The sequence below is a fragment of the Camelus dromedarius genome, chromosome 4 (genome assembly GCF_036321535.1).
Source record: "Camelus dromedarius isolate mCamDro1 chromosome 4, mCamDro1.pat, whole genome shotgun sequence".
NCBI lineage: Eukaryota > Metazoa > Chordata > Mammalia > Artiodactyla > Camelidae > Camelus > Camelus dromedarius.
The window spans coordinates 52,138,994-52,160,402 of record NC_087439.1 but is presented as its reverse complement, the minus strand read 5'-3'; positions in this window follow the sequence as shown (position 1 = coordinate 52,160,402).

Sequence of the window (21,409 nt, the reverse complement as noted above, 5' to 3'; positions counted from 1 at the left end):
GAAGAAAACTCAGAGTTCCATTATAAAGTTGTTTGTTTGCTTCATTTCTAAAATTGAATTTTAGATCTTGGAAAGATCTTAAAAGAACACCGCATTTAGCCAGTCCTCTGATTTTACAGAGTGGGAAACCGAGGTCCAGATCAGTTAAGAATTAAGGATTATTCAATTAGTAAGAACTCCAACGTGGGATGAGACCCCAGTTCTGACAACGCTCTGTTGTGCTCTTAGTGTCATAACTCCCGAGCAACAGGTCAGTTATTTTTCTGTTGTTTTTTGTTTTTTACTGAAGTATAGTCAGTTTACAGTGTTGTGTTAATTTCTGGTGTACAGCATAATGTTTTCTTTTTTATTAAACAAACAAAGAGAAGAGGGAAAATTCTTCCCTTACTCAACCCTTCATCCCACAACTCTCTCCAGAGTTAATCATTTTGTTGCTTTTTTATTTTGTGCCCAGATACCTGTACTTCTCCAATTTATTCAAAACTGTGTTGTTTATCTGTTCATTTATCCAATAAATGTTCAGTGAGCACTGACTATGTGCCAGCTATACACAGCTTGGCTTAGTTTAGTGTGTGATCTAGAACATTCGGTGATAAGCATCCCAACGAAAGTTAGATGGCCTTTTGTTGTCCCTTCTAGAAAGTCTCCCTTGATTTCTCACAAATCAAGAAACCTGGCCTTTAATTTCTAGAAGGGACAAACTCTTAACTGAGTCTCTTAGGGGACAAATAGGTGTAAGGCAGATGAATAACGGCTGGTCACAGTGAGAGTAGCACAGAAGCAGGGAAAGCGTGTCATGTGTCTCACTGCTGCTAGGGGCTGTGGCAGGGAAGCAAGTTTGGAGACGTAGAGAAACACCAGATCATGACAGGCCTTGTATCCAGTGCTGAAGATCTGGATCTCACATGTTCAAACGATCTGACTGGCAGCAATGTAGAGAAAGGATTAGAGTGAACGAGGACAAGAGGCTGTGGCAGTGTTCCACGAGAAAAGTGATGAGGGCCTGAAATATGACATGGAAGCAAGAATAGAAGCAGAGAGCCTCTCCTTCCAAGAAATGTGAATGTGGCCTAAAACCAGGAGATGAAAGTGAGAGTGGAGAGGGGATTGGTTTGGGGTTTATTGTGAAGACGTATCTCAGGGCTGACTGTTAGACTAGGTAGTCTGAGTGTAGACAGAGAGGGGAAGTAATTGAAGATGACTTCCAGGTTTCTGGCTTAAAGATAGATGACATTGCCCTGTCCTGAGCTACAGAGCAGTTCTAAGCACAGGCTTCAGGGTCAGATTGCCTGGGTTCACGTTCTATTCCATCATTCCTAGTCCAAGAACCTAAAACAAGTTACTTAATCGCTTTGTCATTTTGTTTTCTAATCTTTAATATGAGGTCATTTAAGTAGCCTCTATCTCATAGGGTTTTTATGAGAATTAGATGAGACAATTCATGTAAAGTGATATTCTGTAAGTGCTCAATAAATACTATCGTAGATGTTTGAATTTTTTTCCAGATTTATGGATTAAACAATACAGACACTCCTCTGTGATAGATGTATTTTGAAACAGATTAATTTGAGAAAATATATTGTTTATCAAAGAAAATTTATTTTCAGCTATGCACAAAAGACAAACATCCTGCTTCATTTACTCATTCAGTATTCAACGAATATTTGTTGAGCAGTTATTATGAGCCAAACACTATTTCAACTGTTTGGCACAGAGAATAAGCCAGGAAACAACAACAACAAAAACAAAGATCCCTGTTGTTGTGAAGCTTAAATTCTAGCAGGAGGAGATAGTCAATAAAAAATAAACTTAGTAAAAGAGTAATGTTAGAGTGTGGGGAAAGGTGGTTAATGCTATCAAAACAAAAAATGTAGAGCAGAGTAAAGGGGATTAAGAGTTGGGGTTGGAAAGTTGAGAACAGAGGGTGAACAAAGGAAAGTTGTAATTTCAAGTAGGGTCATCACAATTTAAAAAATGGGCAGAGGATCTGAATAGACATTTTTCCAAAGAAGACATACAAACAGCTAACAAACACATGAAAAGATGCTTAACATCACTAATCGTCAGGGAAATGCAAATCAAAACACAATGAGATGCCACCTCACACCTGTCAGAATGGCTATCATCAAAAAGAAAAAAAAATAACAAGTATCGGCAAGGATGTGGAGAACAGGGAACTCTTGTGCACCATTGTTGGGATTGTAAATTTGTGCAGCCACTATGGAAAACAGTATGGAAGTTCCTCAAAAGATTAAAAATGGAACTGCCATATAATCCAGGAATCCCACTCTAGGGTATTTATCCCCTCCAAAAAACGAAAACACAAATTCAAAAAGATATACGCACTCCAGTGCATATATGCAGCATTATTTACAATAGCCAAGATATGGAAGCAACCTACGTGTCCATCCATAGATGAAGGGATAAAGAATATGCAGTAGGAGAGATGAAGGCCATGTGAGAACTGGGACAAAGATTGGAGTGATGCAGCCACAAGTCGAGGAATGCTTGGAGCCACCAAACCTGGAAAAGGGAAGGAAGCCTTTTCTCTTGAGCCCTTGAAGGGAGCAAGGCCCTGCTGACACCTTGATTTCAAACTTTTACCCTCTAGAACTGTGAGAAAATAAATTTCTGTTGTTTTAAGCTGCAAAAGAAAAAAATGAGATGCAGTGTATATGTATACACACACACACACTAGAATATTGCTCAGGCATAAAAAATGAAATTTGCTATTTGTGACAATATGGATGGATCTAGAGGGCATTATGATGTGAAATTATTATGTGAAATACATACACTGTTATGTGAAATGTCAGACAGAGAAAGACAAATACTGCATGATCTCACTTATATGTGGAATCTAAAAACAAAAACAAACAAAACAAAATAAAAATAGGCTCAGAGATACAGAGAACAAATGGGTGGTTGCCAGAAGAGAGGGGAGTGGAAGAGTGGATGATGTAGGTGAAGAAGATTAAGAGATACGAACCTCCAGTTATATAATAAATAAGTCATGAGGATCTAATATACAACATAAGGAATATCTATGGTCAGTAGTATAGTAATAACTTTGTATGGGGACAGATGGTTACTAGACTTATCTGTGGTAATCTTTTCATATGCAAGCATCGAATCATTATGTAGTATATATGAAACTAAATAATATTATACATCAACTATATTTAGATTTTTAAAAGATACTAAAAAATAAATGAATACACTGTTACACTGCTTTAAAAAATTAAATAATCAGGATAAACCTTATTGAAAATGAAACATTTTAAAAATCACTTGGAGAAAGTGAAAAAGTGAACCTTAGGGATCGTATTACTTTGCTAGGACTGCCATGACAAAGAACCGCAGACTAGGTTGCTTAAACAACAGAAATTTATTATTTTCTCACAGTTCAGGAGCCTAGAAGTCCAAGGTGAAGGTGTTGGCAGGGTTGGTTTTTTCTGAGGCTTCTCTCCTTGGCTTATAGATGGCCATCTTCTCCCTGTGTTCTCACATAGTCTTCCCACTCTGTGTGTCTGTCTAAATTTCCTTTTAGAAGGTGGATTAGGATCCACCTTGTTTGCCTCATTTTAACTTAATTACCTCTTTAAAAGTCCTGTCTCTAAATACAGTCACATTCTGAGGTACTGGGGGTAGGACTTCAACATGTGAATTTGCAGGAGATACAGTTCAGCCCATGGTAGGGATATTTCATGCAGACGGAATGGCTAGTACAAAGGCCTTAAACTGGGAATTTTCTAGAGGTATTTGAGGAACAGCAGGTATTTGAGGAACAGCATTTGAGGTATTTGTGGAGTGGAGTTGACAGGGAGAGAGGGGAAGGACAGATTAGGTAGGGCCTTGCAAGCCATTGTAAGATCTTGGTGTGTTACTCTGAGTGAAATGGAAAATCATGGCCAGGCTTTCAAATAGGGAAGTGCTACATTTACTTTATATTTTAAGTCACTGGTTGCTGTGTTGAGAACAGACCACCAGGAATAACAGGAACAGGGGGACCAACTAAGAGCCTCCACCATGAGCAGGGACCCAGCAGAGGGGATGCTGAGAGGTGGAGAATGTCAGGATGCCTTTTGATATTTATATATTTATTGATCAAGCTTTTATTGAGTATCTGGTATTTGTCATGGTGGCTAATGGGGGTGGGGAATGGTCAGGAATGTGGCTAGAAAGATTCATAATAAAAATGAGGTATGAAAAGAGGAACTGAATGTTTTTTGTTCAAAGAGAAGAAAATAAGAGAAAGGCTTATAAAAGTAGTGGAATATAAAACCATTAAGTACTTAGAAGAAAATATAATTTATTAGAAATCCATTTCAAATATCAAGAAATGTGTTTATAAAACAATGAAGAATGTCATGCCAGTTCTTCCCAGGAGCTCTGGTACCACCAATTTCCCCTTACCTTTCAGCTTCTCTCTTCATTCCATTTAAAATAAAACTTGACATTTTCCTCTTTCGTACATCCAGACATCTGGTTGCAGCATGTGGGGCATTTCTAAAGTACTGAAAGGGGAAGTACTGATATGAAACAAAGGACAAGACAAAAAGCGGGGAAGAATGGCTAAGAGGAAAGAAACAAGGGATGCTTAGTGAGAGTGATGGGCAGTTCAGCCAGCCTCCATGCCAGGGATTCACGGAACAAACAGAAACTTTAAACTGCATTTGATCAGGGATTAAAAGGAAAGTGATTTAGCTGTTACACTTTGGGTTAACAGCTACCACACTTTAAAAGTACACTCATTACAAAGCACCGTGGACTGACTGAGTGGCTTAAAGAATGGAAATTTATTTTCTCATAGTTCTGGAGACTGGAAGTCCAAGATCGAGATGTGAGGGTTGAGTTCTGAGGCCTTTCTCCTTGGCTTGTGAATGGCCACCTTTACTGTGTCCTTGCAGGGTGTTTCCCCTGACTCACCCATTCCTGGTGTCTTTCCTTGTGTCCAAATTTCCTCTTCTTATAAGGACACCATTCAATCCCTGACAGTACTTAACCAATTTCATTTAATATTTTTTAAAAACTTCATATATTCCTTGAGTCTGTGTTGGAGTTTGACTTATAACTTTAAAGAGAATGCAAACTTATGAATGGAACATAAAATACTTTAGTCTTCAGTAGAATTGCAACAAAAATACAATAAACATTATTTGAACTCACTACCTTTTCAACATTAGGAAGCAAAAATTTGATTAGCAAAGTGAATCTTAGGACCATGTGTTAACAACCATAGTTTTTTTTCCAGGTAGTTAGGTTAGTTAGCTCCTTCTATTGTTCTGTGAACAGAACAAAGACACAAGATTTATTTTAATTCCATGATATTATGTATGAATCCATGTATAAATCGTGGGAAGCTAAATGCGTAATTCCCATCATGATACAATGTGACCAGTTATTTTTCATTTATTACGTTTTCTTAGGATAATACATTTCAGAAATAAAATCAAAGGAGAACTTTCTGCATTTTCCTTTTTAAACATTCTTCCCAGCTTGAGAATAATAATTATGTCTATATTAAAGATTGGCTGATAAACTAGTTTGGAAGGATGTTAATTATAAAACTAAAAGCAAAAAAGTTCATTTAAAATACTGTGTGAAACCACTTCATATTTCTTAGCATACTTCACTCTTTGTGGAACAGAGGGAACTATAGTTTCGGCTAAGTTTGAATAGGAGTCAAAGTATTTATTACATTTTATGGAAATTGAAATGTGTGTGTATAGCTGTTGTATTTTCTAAACATTTTACTTTCAAGTGCAAAGAAATATTTATCTCTCCAAAAGACACTTGTTTCTTTTCCTCCACCCTTCTTATCAAAGAAAATATGATCACTGAAGATATAGCAAAATCTAACTTCGACTTTACAGCTGTTGGAATTTCAGTCTCATAGCTGTCTTGTGCTCATGTCTGAACATTTGCTTATAACGATGCATTTAGGCAATGGCTGCTACCCTGTGTTAATTTCACAGTGGGCGATGCTGTCAGTCAGATTGCCCCATTTTTTCCAGCCTATTTTTTCAAGTTGCAAATTCTAAATAAGTAATCTGTTAAATTATTTCACATAATTTAAAAATGGCATGTCATCACCATCAGCCACCAAGTAGAATGATTTAATTTTAAATCTTTCCTACATTTGCTCACTGAAGAACTGATTTTGTGATCAGTTTGACCTTTTACCAGTGTAACTGCCAAATAATTAACAATGATAAATGATCACCATTTGAAACATTTTTAACCGATCATTAAAGGACAGCATACTTTTCATACAAACTATTTCTTTTCTATAAAATACTAGAAATACTTATTTATTTCATCCATTCAACACATACCAAGTGCCAGAAACTGTCCTCAAGTTTATATTCCTAAACTAAATAAAACAAATAAGGGATACAGTATATTAGAAGGTATTAAGTGGTACAGAAAAAAATATAAGCAGGAAAAGGGAATTGGGAGTATGTATGTGAGAGTCAGAGGGTGCAATTTAAACTAGGACGGTCAGAAAAGATGAGTGAAACGTGTGGGTGTCTGGAAGAGGTCTCAGTCTTCCTGACTTGTCTGGGACTAAGGAGTTTCCCAGGATGTATCACGGTGCTAAAACTAGGGCAGTCCCAGCCTGGGAAACCCAGACAATTGATCACCACAGGAGTGTTCCAGATAGAGGAAAAAGAAGAACAAAGGTCTTGAGAGGAGCGCATGCCTGGCAATTTCAGGAACTAGTAAGGAGGCCAGCATGGCTAGGGAGGAGGTGAAGTCTGTCATATGAAGGGATCACTTCATATACGGCTTTGGCGTGGATGCAGTGGCACTCCTCTGGAACCCACTCCTCAGGCTTGATCCCCTCGTCACTGGCTGCTGCCAGTTGGCTCAGCTGTGTCTTTCCCGAGTACTTGCCTTCAGCTGCAGCGGCCTGCCTCCCCCAAAGCTCTCTTTCAGGGAGCAGTCCATGACAAATGGCTAATATGGGAATACAGTGTCCTGGCCCCTGCCCTCAACCTGGTCCACCCCAGCTTAGACCTCTCCTTAATGCTGTCTGAGGCCTCATTTGTAACCAACTGCAGTTCCATTCTTCCCTCTGCCTCACTTTCTTACAGGTGTACTTCCTGGGAGCACTCCCCAGTAAACTTTCCAGATGCAGCTCTCCATTTTAGCAACTGTGTCTAATGAACCCAAGCTAAGACAGTTCTTGAAAGTGATTTTGAGAGATATGCAAAAGCTTTGAAAGGTTTTGAAAGAAACAGAACCCTGAAATATTTTCTCTGTCCCTCTTTTTTTAGGCATTGAAAAATATTGAACTTTCTTAGTCGCCTATTTAGGATTATTCTCCTGAACTTTGTTGCAATTATTGCATGGATGGGAGAACTGGGCTAAAACCCAACTGGAAATTTTAGGTCTGCTGAATAGTTGGCATTTCCCTCTGTGCCTCAGAATGTGGGCAGTGGGTGGATCAACTCCTCAGCTGAGGCAGAGAAGTTCGTATTTTCCTAGATGGATTACATCATATGTTGAATTCCATTGTGTTACTGGAATGCCAGTTGCTGTTTTAAATAAAGTAGGTACATCAAAGTGCAACAAGCAAAAGGGAAATCTTTGCCCTCAAGGACTTTAGTCTCTGAGCTTCTTTATTGAAAATGTTCAATAATAAGTGGCTTACTCCAGTATAACTCAGGACTTTAATTTCCTGTGGAACAGCAACTTGTTGGTAGTAGTGAGGGAGATGAGGAAACATCAAATGGGAAAACAATTTCCTTCTTTCTAGTCACACACAGTCACTCCAACGTCCACCTACCCAGGACATGTAGTAGCTGCATTTAATATGTTCAGTATTTTCATATTTCAGGCATCACTGAAATGCTTCGAGGCAAACAATAGGCTCCAAATTTATCATACTTAGGAAAACAATACATAGGAAAATATTAAGCAGGTGGTAGCTCTACTCTTTATTATGTACATGAAGAGGCCTTTGTCCTTCAGTTCAAATGGTGTTTTTGACAAACTTTCAGTGTAAAAGTCTTCCTGACATATGAATTTGTTCTGAGTACTTTTGGATTTTCTATATGATTGTAATTTTTTACAGCTGGTTTATGGTTAATTGTGTTTATGGTCTGTGTGTACAGTCTTAGTTGTTCAGACTCAGAAATGAAAAAAAGCAGGGTCTTTTTGCTTGGTAAAATATTTAGAAATCTGGGGAAAGTACAGCGGTTTGAGAATAAGTAGATCTGAATTTATTCCTGACTCTAAAACTTACTCAGGTGTAACAGACCTTGGACTGAGAGGTCCTGTAACATGATGAGGTTCTAAGAGACAAGCAGATTTCAAATGTATCTTCTACATGAATTTAATTTTAAAAATGGACAGTGGTGGGGACACAACTCTGGATTCTGGGGCTCACTAAACAGCTTCACAGCCTCTAGTAAATTCCTCAATCTTTCAGAGCCTTGGCTTCCTTGTCAATTTGACAAGATTGGTACCTACTCCGTATAAGAACTGATTACATGTATTCATAGATGTGAGCATGACTTGAAAACCAGAAAGAATAAGGTGTTATTTTTCATTTTTAAAATTTTTAAATGGAAATAAAGCCATGCATTCTCTACCCACGTTAATATATGAGAAATAGAGATTCCACAACAAACACATAGTCATCAGAAGGTCAAGTTCAGCTGCTATCTATGAGAAGTACACTAGTAGGGAAGATAAGAAAAATGCCTAAATCATATTCTGCCTTGAATTTTACTTAAATGCCATGTGGAATTGAAAATAAAATATCAAAGGAATTCCACCCCCTCCCACCAAAAGTTAAAAGAGAAATAACATACAATTAAGTAAGGTGAAGCTTCAAGAAAGAAGCGAAATTAAGACATGGACCTTGTGTAAAACGAAGGATTTCAACAGGCAGAAACGGGAGAAGGAAGTGTTCCAAAAGAACGGAAGCAGGAAAGCACGGACCTGCTTCTGAAAGCGTCAACAGTCCAGTTTTCTTGTAGCACAGAAGACGGAAAAGTATGTAGAAGATACTGGTGTGGAGTCTTTGAATGCCCAGCTGAGAGGCAAACACTCAACTCAATCATCAGTGATTTTAAACGGAGTTGTACTTTGATCTGAGTTATAATTTTAGGATAATAATCCTTTAAATGTGCACTGAAAAAGACAGATAAAAACTGAGAACAGGGAGAAAGAGGTGATGGATTAAGTCTGCTTGTGCTGCCACAACAAAATACAAGAGTGGATGTCTTAAACAACAGGAAGTTATTTTTCTCACAGTTCTAGAGACTTGAAGTCCAGGATCAGGGTGCCAGTATGGTTGAGTTCTGTTTGGAGCTCTCTTCCTGGCTTACAGGGGCCATCCTTTGATTTGTCCTTATGTGGCAGAAAGAGAACTCTGATGTCTCTTCTTATAAAGACATCAGTCAGGTTGGATTAGGGTTCCACCCTTATGACCTCATTTAACCTTAATCACTTCCTGAAAGGCCTTCTCTGAGATACAAGCACATGGGGTTTTAGGGCTTCAATATACGGATTTAGGGAGGACACACTTTAGTCCCTAGCAGATGGTTACTCTTACTAAAATACTGTAGAAGAATACAGTTATCTAAATGTGGGTGATAAAGTAGGAATAAAAAGGAAAGGCAGATGCTAGTGATAAGCTTAATTCGTAGGATTTGGAAAGTAGAAGTGAGAGATGAGAGTGAGGCAGCCTAGGAGGGAGGAAAAAGCCAAAACTAACTTTGAACTTCTCCGTTGGCATGAATGTTTGCTACTACTAGAAAGTGAGGCTAAAATAGTTAAAAAAGAGAAGCTGGGCTGTGTGCAGAGCTGGCTTCATCGGCATAGGGCCTGTGTAGCCCAACAGGACCCCACTCTCAGAAGGGAGCCATGCAGATTTTAACACTCTGCTGTCTTGAAATTCTTAACAGTTTCATCCTTGAACTTTCGTTTTGTAAGTAGTTCAGTGGGACAATGGAGTATGCCAGTGAGCAAAGGAGATATACACAAGTGCATGACCTCAGCATCTTGCCATTGCATTTGTCTTCAAGTGTCCCACGGGCACAGAACTCTGGTGGACCTACCACGTGTGGAGTTTAATGAGACTTGAAGCATGTTCTGCCTACATCTGAGTAAATGGGACCCCAAGAGGCCACACCTTCCCTGAAAACCAGAACTTGTTGAAACAAAATGCAGATATAAGACGATACCACTCTAAGAAACACGAATGAGCAATAAACACTACAGGTCCTTTCTCATTTATGTTACTTCCCTTTTTAACCGACCAGTTAGGCTGAGAATGATGACGTAGAAGGAAAGGAAAAGACGGGATAAGCCATAGTCCCTTTCCTTTTACTCCTTCCTTATCAGTAAGCCAAAGGGACACAGTGCTGGTGGGATGCATGAGTATCAAGAAGTGAAATAAAACCAGCTGAGTTAGTTTTGTGTAGTGTTTCTGCTGTTCTGTTAAGAACAAAATGCATATGCACATACACAAGTTGTGTGATTTCTGTGATTCTGCATATATTAAATTTTTTGTTTCTGTTTGAAACTGGCCTTGCATGACATAAAGATGAATGGTAAAATTCAGGCTAATCATTAAAATGTTTTGTCTTTCTTTATGTAGGATGACATTAAATATCAAATAAAAACACCACGACAAGTTGAAAGAGACATCATGGGAAGAAAGGAAAAGCTTTCTATTTTAGTACCTTTAATAGTACTTTTTTCCTACTTTTCCAACAAAGGGCCTTTCATTTTTATTTTGCACTAGGCCCCACTAGTTATATAGCTGGCTCTCAGTATGTGTGTGCCTATGTGACAGAGAGAGAGAAGTAAAGAAGGAAAAAGAGAGAAGGCAAACATGCAAGTGTTTCTACTCGTAAGATGTATAGAAATCTACTATGTGCCAGGCATGTGGTCCTGTATTAGGCACCTAATACAAAACTGAAGGAGATAGATTGCATTTGGCTGGTAGAGAGTGATGAGTCAGATTTGGCACTTGTTGACTTTAAAATAACAGTGGAACTTTCAAATGGAAACAATCTAAAAAACAGCTGGATGTGTATATGTGGTGCTTTTAAAAGACATGAAGATAGAGATATCAATTTGAAAGTGATTTGCATGGAAGGAATAGATGTTATAATAGAAACAAAAAGATGAAATTGGAAGAATAAACTTTAAAACAAATTGTATCACTTACATGAAAAAAGCACTACTGAAAGACACAAAAGAAGACTTGAACAAATCAAAAACATATGTTCTTGTATATGTATAAATATATTTATACAATGGAATACTACTCAGCCATAAAAACCAACAACATAATGCCATTTGCAGCAACATGGATGCTCCTGGAGAATGTCATTCTAAGTGAAGCAAGCCAGAAAGAAAAAGAAAAATACCATATGAGATCGCTCATATGTGGAATCTAAAAAACAAAAACAAAAACAAACAAACAAAAACAAAGCGTAAATACAGGACAGAAATAGACTCACAGACAGAGAATGCAGACTTGTGGTTACCGGGGGGTGGAGGGTGGGAAGGGATAGACTGGGATTTCAAAATTGTAGAATAGATAAACAAGATTACACTGTATAGCACAGGGAAATATACACAAAATGTTATGATAACTCACAGAGAAAAAAATATGACAATGAGTGTGTATATGTCGATGAATGACTGAAAAATTGTGCTGAACACTGGAATTTGACACAACATTGTAAAATGATTATAAATCAATAAAAAATGTTAAAAAAAATTAAAAAAAATAAAAAAACCATGTTCTTGTATTGAAATAATCAGCATCATAACAACGTTAATTCTTCCTAAATTAATCTATAAATTTAACCTAATCTTAATTTAACTGTAAAAATGCTTACATTTTAAAACTAGACAAGCTGATCCTAAAGTTTATATGTAAAATACATAAACAAGAATAGCCAGGAAAATTTCAGAAAAGAAGAAAAATGAGAAGGGACTCCCTTTTTATATAATATAAAAGTACAGCAATTAAAAACAGGTGGGAGCATGTTCATCAGTAAAACACAATAGAATGTTCAGAAATAGACCACAAAACACAAGGAGGTGATAAGAATGCACTTCAGATTGAGGAGGGAAGGGAAAATTATTTAACAAATGGTTCTGCAGTGAGTGGATAGCAATTAGGAAAAAAAATTGGATTCCTACCTTAAACTTTGCATATAAATGAATTCCAGACAGATCAAAGATCTAGGAATAAAAATAAACCCATAAAAGTACAAGAGTAAAACATGGGAGATTTTGTTTTAAATAATATCAGCATAGAAAGGGCTTTCTAAGTATAACCCAAAACAAAGATGCCATAAAGAAATGACTGATAAATCTGTTTACGTAACAATCACAGAAATCTTACAGGAAACGACACAATAAAACCATCTTACATAAACTAAAATTTGAGGAATAGTAAATACAACATATATTAGAAGCAAATTCCGATAAGTTAATAAGAAAAAAGACCAACTCTTCAATATAAAATAGGAGTGAGGGAGGCAAAGGATAGGAAAAAATAGTTTACTAAAAAGGAAATACAGATCACTCTTAAATGTATAAAAAAGATGCCAATCTTCACCCAATTATGTACTACATTAGATGCTATGTTTCACTTATCAGACTGGCAAAAACCAAAAAAATTTATAATACAGTTACCAAGCATTGCTGGAGGAGCTGTAAATTAGTATAATCTCAATAAAAGGCAAGTTCACAGTAATCAAAATAACAAATGCACTTTTAGCATTTCTAGTCCTAAGCAGTTATCCTTTAAGTACAAGATGATGTTTATGATAGATTGTAATAGAGTTGAAGCTGACTAAGTGTTTAGCATTAGAAGACTGGTTTAAAATGTTATATTTTCAAATAATGAAATACAATGCTGTCTCAGGTGTACTGGTAGGAAAAGAGCTCTAAAATCTATGTTAAGTACAAAAAGTAATATGTAGATCAGGGTACATATCATGCTAATATGTGTATGGGTAAATTGTACATATGTATGTAATTATATATATTAATTGTAAATATATATATATATGCACAACATACATACACAGACTCACATTTATAAATGCATAGACTATTAGAAGGCTCCTCAGGAGACTATAATCATGGTTGCCTCCTAGAAGAGAAATTGCTTAGGTGGGGATCAGGGAGAAAAAGAGACTTATTTTTGGCTGTGTATTATTTTGCACTTTTGAATTTGACACTAAAGATGTATATTACTCAGAAAAAATCTTTTTATATTAAGAGGATCAATATTTAAAACCACTGAAAGATTTGAAATGGGTTCGATCTCTGAGTATAAGGACATTAACGTACAAAGTCCAAGGACCATGACAGATACCTCTATTTGAAAGGAGAAAGAAGTATCAGCTAGACATCAGAGCAAAGTGGACTGAGAAATAGGAAACAAGATAAAATGGTGTCACAGTCATTGAAAGAAAAGTGAGAAGGAAATAAAGATTTTTAAAGGAAAAGATAAATACATTTAACTCTAAAACAGTCTTAAAACCTTGCATATTAATATTTGCAGAAAAAAAGCATGACAGATAAAAAAGATCAATATACTTAATATAAATCAAGAAAAAACATTCTGATAAAAAGAATGATCAAAGAACATGAAGGGACAGTTCCCTAAACAAGAAAATACAAATTTCCAGTAAATGTAATTAACTTGTAATTCAGGAAATGCAAATTATATGAAGAAGAAATCTTTGCCTATACACTTAAAGAATTTTTTAAAAACTTAATACAATTCTCAGTGCTACTGGAAACATCAGTTGAGACAGGGTATTTGGAAAGCAGTTGGTCAGTGTATATCAAGAGGCTTTATAATTGTTAATAACTTTGACACTGTAATTTCTACTTCCAGGAATTTCTACCAAGGAAATAATCAGTGATCTAATGTTAATGTTGTATCACAACATTATATTTTATGGCAAAACAGAAGTCAATCTCAGTGTTCACCGATGTGTCAGTGTTCTCAATGTCTCCTTTCTCCAGCTTTATAGCCTTCGATTAAGCCTCTATCTTCCTGCAAGGATATTGTTTCAAAATTACAAATGTAGTAAGAAAGACAAAAAAGAAGGACAACCCCTTTAGTGCTTTGTTGAATGCCGATAAGATAAAGTCCTTTGAATGAGTGAGTTCAAAGCCTTGCCTGAATTTGTGTTGCCTTTCATTCTGGCCTTTAATGCCCATCTTGATTCTTCTGTCCCAGGCATATTGAGCTGTTCATAATACCTTAACACACCTGGATGCTTTATGCCTCTGTACCTTTGCTCAGGTGCTTCCTGTGCCTCAAGTGATGCCTAAGTCTGTGCGCATTTGCCTGATCAGCACACACTGTTATTTTAATTGAAGTATAGTCAGTTAATAATGTGTTAGTCTTTGGTGTACAGCATAATGATTCAGTTACACACACACACATACACACACATATATATATTTTAGATCCTTTTTCATTATAGGTTACTACAAGATATTGAATATAGTTCCCTGAGCTATACAGTAGGACCTTGTTGTTTATTTAATATACAGTAGTTAGTACTGCAAATCCTGAACACCCAATTTATCCCTCCCCTCTCCTACTCTCCTTGGTAACCGTACGTTTGTTTTCTATGTCTTCTGTGCACTTTATTTTTCAAAAACTCAAGTGTACAGCCTTTCCTGACTCCTCCAGGTGGAAGCAATCACTTCCTCATTTGTGGTTCTACTTTTTCTTTTAGTGCTTTGTTTTATTTCCTTACGCACATGTCTTCTTTGATAAGTAAACTGTAAATCACTTGATGTCAGAGAACTATCTTACGTTTTTATTTCCAGGGCCTGATTTAGAGACTAGAAAAACTTAACAAATATTTGTTTATTAAAAAAGAAGGAAATGAGTGGTAACAGTATCAAGTACTATAAAGAGGGAAAAGAGGAAGAAAATTCACTGAATATGATAAATAGTCATTGTTAACTTTGAAAGAACTGTTTCAGTTCATTAACTGGGGAGGCAGCAAGTAGTGAATGAATAGTGAACAAATAATCGTTTTAAGTCTGGATGACTTTTCCCCCCAAGAAATTTATTACTGAATGGAACAGGAAAGAAAAGATAATAGCTTAAAAGAATTTTTTGAGTTTTGGTTTTTTATAAATAGATAGAAACTTAAGTATGTCTATAGGCAAAGAAGAAGAAACTATACCCAAAGGAAAATCTGATGTCACATGGCAAGATTAGTTTTACAGGAAGATTTTAGTCCAGTCTTAAAATATGAACACTGTAAGCGGTTCCACTGTTTATGCATCACATTTACTACTGGTAACTAGGATGAGGAACTTCTATTGGCTCTGCCATTTTCCCAACCCAGCCTTCCTCAAAGGAGGGGATACTAATCAGATAAATCTAAAATTTGACCACACCTAGTCAGGCTCAGGGTCGGTGTGTATGGATCCTGGGGGTTTTATTTGTCCTCTGCTTGCCTACTTGGTAGTAGGCATTGGGAACAAACAGGCTTTCTCTTTTCCTCTTTCTTGTAATCTCATATGAGACTATTTCCATATCTGTTAACCTTTCATATTTTCCATTTGCTTATCTTCAGTATAATTTCTTCAGATTTGTCCTTTAATTGACCAGTATTTTTATTCAACTCTGCCCAATATGTGTTTTAACTAATTGAGTTTTTTTTACTTTGACAATTCTATTTTATATTTCTGAAAGCTTTATTTGGTTTGTTTCCTAATTTGCCTGGTCTTATAGGGGAGCCCCTTATTGCTTACTCATCTTGTATTTCATTAAAAAAATTTTTTTAAACATTTCATAGTAGTGTTTCATATTTTTTGTTTGGTAACTTGAATATTTGACACCCTTGGGGGACTAGAGCTGATGCTTGCTGTTTCTGATACTCTCATGAATTTGCTTGCTGATGTATTTCTTATACCTATTGATTATGAATTCTCGTTTAGTTGGTATTAATCTGTGGGAATCTTGAGGACTTAAACTAACGGTGGGTTTCTCCAAAAATCCTCTTCTGTGTGGAGCTGCATGCCCTACTAGTGACCTGGGAACACTGTAACCTCTTTTCAGGTCTCCAGCTTCAGGAGAGAGCTAATCTTTCATAGTTCCCCAGCTTGCCCCCGAGCTGGGGTATTGGTAACCAGCATCAGGTCAGTCTGCCCTGGTGGCTTATAGCCCACTGCTGTGTTTTCTTTCCCCCATGTCCTGTGAACCCAGAAGTGTGTGACATTTCTCCTTCTGTTAGCTTGTAAACCCCTTCCAATCAAGCCTTCTCCTCCCATTTTTCTGCCAAACCCGTTCTTCCTAAGATTGCCAGTAGCCTGTATGTTGCTAAATACAACAGCCACTCCTCAGCCTCATCTTTGTTGCTGTAATGGTTAATTTTATGTGTCACCTTGGCTGGGACATGCTGCCCAGGTATTTGGTCTGGATGTTCTGGTGCAAGTGTTTTGGGAGGAGATTGACATTTAAATTGGTGGCCTTTGAGTAGAGTACATTGGCCTCCTTAATGTGGGTGGGCCTCATCCACTCAGCTGAAGTCCTGAATAGAACAAAAGACTGATGTTCCCACGAGAAAATTTCACATTAGAAAAACGTGAAACTGCATGTTTGAACTGCAGCATCAGTCCTGCTTAGGTCTCCTGCCTGCTAGCTCACTCTGCAAATCTTGGGCTTGGCAGCCTCTATAATAAGTATAAGCCGATTCTTGAAAACAAACACATTCAAATGTACTTACATACATCCTACCTCTTGGTTCTGTTTCTCTGGGAACTCTAATACACTCACCCTGTTAGTAGTATTTGACCGAGTTGATCATTTCCCTATTTTTGAAATATTTCTTTACTTGATTTCCATGATAATACACATGACTGGTTTTTCTCCATCCTCATAGTTTGTTCCTTTGAAGTCTCCTTTGTTGATTCCGCCTCATCTTCCCAGTCTCTAGATGTTGGACTACCCCAGAACTGACAACTGAGTCTTTAGACTTCTCTATACTTGCTCTCTTGTTAATCTCACTAAGTCTCATAATTGTGACATTATCTTTATGCTGATATACCAACAAATCCCAAATGTATATTTCCAGCCCAGACCTCTCCCTTTAACTCAGGCTCAAATTACTAGCTGCTTTATTCTAAATTTTTGCTCATTATCTGATAAGTATCTCAAAGTTAGTATTTCTGAAACCAAATCAATAAGCCCACCTCCCTTTCCATCCCCCTCTACCCAAACTATTCCTTCTTAAAATTTCCCCTTTATTAAATAGAATAATGTTGTTCTAATTGCTCAGGCCCCAAACCCCAGAGTTATCCTTGGATTCTCTTTTCTTTTCTTCTGACACCCCACATCCAATCTGTCATGGAATCCTGGATCCTTAACTTATAACCAGAATCTAACCACCACCCACCACCCGCTGCCTCAAGGCTGAGACAAGCCACAGTCACCTGGTCCTGAGTAGTAAATAGCTCTCACCTCTTGGCTAGCCTTTGAGTTTATTCTCTGGACCCAAGACATTCAGTTTCACATTCAGCAGCCAGAATAAGTCTTTAGAAGTACAAACCCCACCTATTACTCCTCTGCTGAAAACTATTCAAAGCTTTTTCAACTTGCTCAGAGCCAAAGCCTCAATCTTTAGAACTCCTTAAAAGACCCAACATATTCTCTTTTCCCCTCACCCCTACTCCCCTCCACCTCCCTGCCCCACAGGTATGGCTTCTCCTCCGGGCCTTGGATTTGTTGTTTCCTTTGCTTGAAATGCTCTTCCTGCAGATGTTTGCAGAGCTTCCTCCTTCACCTTACCCAGTCTTTGTTCGAGGGTCACTTCTGGTGATGCCTTCCTGATATACACTATAGAAAGTCCAACCTGTCTCCCATTCTCTATCTTTGTCTCTTCTTTGTTTTTCTCCAGAGCATGTCTCTGGCAACTGCAAATTTTACTTCTTTTTCTATCTCCCCCTCACTGGAGTATACGTTCCATGAGGGTAGGAATTTTTGTTTTTATCTCTGCTGTATCCTCAATTCTTAATACCATCACTCACAATAGAAGACACTCAAGAAGTATTTGTTGCGTAAATGAAAAATATTGCTGTAAATAACCATTCTCAGCAAGGGTGTGGGGAAAGATGCAATCTCTCACATTTGGGAAGGTGAGTATAGTTTGGTGCAGTATTTTTAGAGGTTGTGCGTTCTCCAGTGAGCCGCTCACTCACAGTGAATGTGTCTGCACCTAGATCTGCTCAGCTGTAACCATTTTCATAACCTGCCTGGCCTCTGCAGTCTGTTGAATTTTCCACCTTTGGCCCACAGCTACTTCTTATTTTGATCTTCCCTTAAATGACCCTCTCTCTGCTTATGCAGCCACAGCAAGAATGCTCAGAAATCTTCAACTAGCATGTTCTTTAGTGCCTCTGAGCCACTGTACATACTATTCTGCTTTTCCTCCATTTTCCCAGCCTCAACAATGTCAACTCTTTCTTCTAGATTCTGTTCAAGTGTCAAAGCCTCCATGAAGCCTTCACTGGACATTGGTGATTACTCTTCCCTGGGTCCCCATAGAATTTTGTGTAGAACTTAATGATAAGTCCAGTATGTATCACATTGCATTGAGTGGTTGGGTTCCTGTCTCCCACTTAGACGGAGAGCAAACTCCTAACATCCTCAGCGTTGTCTCCAAGTCTCTAAAGCAGTGCTGGCACCGCATTTTTGGTTGCACGAAAACGTAAATCATTGAAAGTCTTTCCCATGTTTCTGTTCACTCCACCTTCTTTTCCAAGTGAAATGCTTTAAAGTTGGTCGTACAGCATTAAAATGGCCATGGAAGCCTCTAAGCATCATTTCCGTGCAGACAAGACACCCAGGATTGTTTCACAGGAGGGTAAGCTGAGCACTGGCAACAACTCTTGTCCCAAATTTGCTGCCATACTTTCAGTGAAAATGTCTAAACTGTAGTTGTTTTCATCTTAGGACTGGTGATAGAATACATTTGTTGGCTTATTTGCATGATTTTTTATACAAAAAAATAAAGGTTTCAGAATAAAATGGTCAACCAGGGCCCACCCCAGGGCTCCCTTTCTTCAAGTCCCCAAAGGGAAACATACCTTTTACTCCTTTCCTCCCCTAAATCTTAGATAATATTAATGAGGCATGAACCTAGCTTGTGTAACATGTTTTGAGCACTGATCCACAGTGCCGGAATCAAGTAACTCCACACCCTAAGAAGTGGCTCTAACCCAGGATGACACAATCTATGTTTGTCAAATTGCCAATTTAAAAAAAAAAAATTGTTTAAAGGCCCTTTGTTACATAATAATGTTTTATTCAGAAGGAGAAGAAAAGTTGGACTGATACAAAAGGCAATTCTTTCCATTTTCTACTTTATCCCATAAGCAAATCAATCCTTTGCTTTTGTGTTGCTAGTGCCTCGTCCAACTTTATGCAATGGGACTTCTCCCAAGCTGCCATTCAGCTGCTAAAGTCACGGCCGAGTTTCACCACCTCTCCAGAGCAGCTGGAGAGAGTGACAACGTGGGAAGAGTCTGAACCATAGCTGGAGATTATTTTTAAATGTGATTTATCCCTCTTTTGTTCAAGAACACAGAATTTAAACACACACGCACAGAGATAAACAAGGGATTCGTTTCTGAGCACAAGAGAATTGAAGCTAGGAGACAACATTTTGGTCTCTGACCTCAGATTTTGAGAGTTTAGAGCAAAACACATTGCTTGATGGCTGAGGTAAATGTTGACTTTTGTAATCGGGCTGAAGACTGGAACACACTGGAAAAACAAAAGTAAACCTTATGACTTGGACCAAGCTTATTTTTAACATTCTTTTCTGTCTTACTAATAACTAGGACCTAGCCCCACATTGAAATACCATGTAACAGAAACTAAGGAACTTTTCTCTGTAACTTACCTCATAATACCTTTTAAATGAGACCTGACTCTCACTATGTGGATTAAACTTGATAATCAAGTGCTTTGACCTCTTCAGCTTTGAATAAGGTATTTTTAGATCTCAATTTTTTAGATGTATAATGAACATAAGTAAAAAACATTCTGATCAAGCAAAATTGTGTTTTTCTACCCTAATCATGAATAAATTGAAGAATTTTTCTAGGCTAGGGTTTTAAAGACCCATGAACAAACCAGAAAAAGATGATACTTGAATGTAGGTTTTTAATATACACTGATGAGCCTAGAAGTAATTAACATAATTTTGATATTTGAGTGGGTAGTAAAATATGTCACAAAAATTGCCTTTCTAGTGTGGGGTTTAGAGAAGCACACATCCTGCAGTGACTGACTGTTCTTTTGTTGGCCTGGGTCCCATCTCTCCCCTTTTCCTCTCTTCTTTGGAGGAGACTTCCTCCTATGATGGGAGCTGCCAGTGATGATCTGCAGTCCTCTACTTCCCGGTCCAATCTTGTTCTACTGTTCACAGTGTTTGAACATTCATATGACCCAAAATATTAGCTACCCCTAATGTTTTTTCTACATGAATGAACCATCCTTAAGATGGAGGATATATACCCAGTGCCACCTGTGGCTCTTCTCCTTATAGCCTAAAACAGACTCATTTGCTGTCAAACAAATTGCAGACAAGTCAGAAACAAACAGGTTTGGAAGAAGGGGCTGAGAAAGATGCTGACTCTACTTGGGTGTCTGGTTGTGGTCTCTGAGGTCCTCAGGAATGCCATTCTTCCCTCAGTGCTCCCGAGCTACTTAAGTGTTGTTCCAGAAACTCCATCACGCTCCACGCTGATCCAGTTCAAGTTGGCTTTGGTACCTATAACCAAAGAGTTCTGATTCAGGAACAGATGTTTGGGGCATAAATTGTGTTAATATGTAATGGTACTTACTAGAAGAAAATATATTGGGCAGAAACTATAAAAATTGGCATAGCCAGTTTATTGTTCTCTATTATGCAATGTGTTGTATATTGCCAGAAGCATTGAAAACAGTTTGCCTGAACAATTTGCTTTTAACTTGGCCTCCTTAGTAAATCTGTTAGAAAGCTTATATTAACTGAGTGACAGTAAATTGATCATTGAAATTAGGGACTTCCTTAATCTGAAATTTTATTCCACTTTCTGTTACTCAGAATACTTTTAAAGCACTGTTGTTGCCCAAAGATCAGCCCCGTCCCTGATGAGCCAAATAATCCAGAGACAAGGTCTTGGAGTTTAGAAGAAAAGAGGCAGTTTTATTGCTTTGCTGGGCACAGCAGGCTAGTGCCTTCAGAACTGTGAACACACCTTTGGGATGGGTGGGGTGGTTATATAGCCAGAGCTCAAACAATAAAGCATAACAATCAACAGAATCATTTTCTCATCAGAAGACAGAATGGCGTCATGATGCTTCCAGGTGACCAATTCTGTGGAGGCTATC